Here is a 2,500-nt window from a genome sequence, read left to right as displayed (position 1 = left end):
GAAAGGGGAGGAACACACAAGGAAAGAAGAAAACCAGCATGAGACATCTTGACTCTTGAAAGTTGGTGGAAAAGAAATAATCTAAAGAAAACAAAGAGAAAGAGAAGAAGAGGAGGAGGAGGAAGTAAAGAAGAATAAAAAGAGAAGCTGGAGATAAATAGGCAGTGGAGAAGGAGAACAGGAGGAGGAGGAGGAGGAGGAGGAGGAGGAGGAGGAGGAGGAGGAGGAGGAGGAGGAGGAGGAGGAGGAGAAGGCTTATCACTGAGCGCGCCATGTTGTTTAGAACTTGATGTGCTTCCATTAGAGAGAGAGAGAGAGAGAGAGAGAGAGAGAGAGAGAGAGAGAGAGAGAGAGAGAGAGAGAGAGAGAGAGAGAGAGAGAGAGATGCTAGAGCAGTGAGGGGAAGGAGATCTTATAAGGAAGAGAAGAGAGGGGAGAGAGGAGAGAAGAGGAAAAGGAAAGGGGACACACACACACACACACACACACACACACACACACACACACACACACAATCTTCCTGCTGTACGTGTGTGTGTGTGTGTGTGTGTGTGTGTGTGTGTGTGTGTGTGTGTGTGTGTGTGTGTGTGTGTGTGTGTGTGTGTGTGTGTGTGTGTGTGTGAATCTAAACAAATGAGAAATTTATAAGAATTAGAGGTAGAGAGAGAGAGAGAGAGAGAGAGAGAGAGAGAGAGAGAGAGAGAGAGAGAGAGAGAGAGAGAGAGAGAGAGAGAGAGAGAGAGAGAGAGAGAGATAGAGGAGAGAGAGAGAAGAAGAGATAAAGGAAGGAGAAAGGAGGAGAGGAAGAAAGGTAAAAGGATATAGAAGAAAGAAGGTAAGAAGAGAGGGAGGTAAACAGAAAGAGAGCAAGATAAGAAAAGATAGGACACAAGGAAGAAGGCAGGTAGTCAGGTGAGTGTGTGTGTGTGTGTGTGTGTGTGTGTGTGTGTGTGTGTGTGTGTGTGTGTGTGTGAGAGAGAGAGAGAGAGAGAGAGAGAGAGAGAGAGAGAGAGAGAGAGAGAGAGAGAGAGAGAGAGAGAGAGAGAGAGAGAGAGAGAGAGAGAGAGAGAGAGAGAGAGAGAGAGAGAGAGAGAGAGAGAGAGAGAGAGAGAGAGAGAGAGAGAGAGAGAGAGAGAGAGAGAGAGAGAGAGAGAGAGACAGGTAAGGAAGGTAAAGGCTAAGATATATATGCTAACCAACTATTCCGCCAGGTAGGGAATTCACACACACACACACGAGTTATGAGGTCAGTGCGGCTCCCTAACCTCTTATGCCCACCCTCCCTCACCCAACCCTTTAAGTCTCCCTCTCCACCCCCTTCATTCCTCTATCTGATACCACCCTACACTTTTCCATGTCTTTTCAGAGACGTTCATCCCTTCAGGAAGTAAACAGATCACGTAGGAACGCCACAGACCTCCTGAATTCCAATATCTCTAAAATTTCTGATTGGAGCAGAAAGAAATCAATTCCTTCATCTATCAATTCGACACGACCTTCTTGACAACTGTCCCCTCTTTTTCAGTGTTACTCAACTGTTCTTTTTCCTGTACCTTACCTTTACTTAGAACAGTGGCTCTTAACCTTTTTACTACCACGCCTCCTCTAGGAATTGCTCTTTCCCTCCACGCCTCCCTTGCATCTATAGACAAATTTCACTCCCAGATTTAAAAAGAAAATTAAAAATGGCGTTTTAGTCCATTTACTAAGCATGAATTACATTAGTGAGATATTTGACACTGCTCTAAGCTACCAGATCTTGAATACGTGGTCGAATGCTTGAGAGTGCACAACGTAAGTCCCCTTCAACGTAGAGGCGGTTTCTGTACTTGGTTTTGATAGCAACGAGCTCTTGTCATGAAAATAACCCATAAATGGAAAAAAACTTCTACTTTTCACCTGAGGCTCGTGGCCCCCTTGGAAATCACCCACGCCTCCCTAGGGGGGCGCGCCCCCAGGTTAAGAACCACTGACTTAGAATCTAAACTGAAAACTTCACGTACCTTTTTTAGCTAAAACACCGTCTATGTAATTAAACGTTCTGAGTCGTGTCCTCTAATTTCTCTTATCCCCAAATTTCTAACTCTGTACAAGTGCCTTATCCGGTCATGTATTGAGTATTCTTCACATATACGGAGGTCGGGGGAATTCCACTCATACTGCTCTCTTAGATAGGATGAATCAACTCCTCTTCTCTCACTGACTGTCTTCAGCCTCTTTCTCACCGCCAAAATCTCCTCCTATCTCCTACCGCTATTTTCATGCTAACTTTTCATCTGATTTTACTAACTTCATGTCATTCCTCCTCCTGCGGCTTCGGTGTGTTTTTCTCGCACCCCCTATTCTATCCACCTCTCTGACTCAAAAGATAACCAGTGATCTCAATCATTTACCCCTTTCCCTGGTAAACTCTGGAAGTCTCTGCCTGCTTTTTTTTATTTTCGTCTACCTATGTATGATTTGAAGTCATTTAAGCGAGAAGTTTCAAGACATTTCCAAT

The sequence above is a fragment of the Portunus trituberculatus genome, chromosome 38 (genome assembly GCF_017591435.1).
Source record: "Portunus trituberculatus isolate SZX2019 chromosome 38, ASM1759143v1, whole genome shotgun sequence".
Lineage (NCBI taxonomy): Eukaryota > Metazoa > Arthropoda > Malacostraca > Decapoda > Portunidae > Portunus > Portunus trituberculatus.
This window is presented reverse-complemented; position numbering follows the sequence as displayed.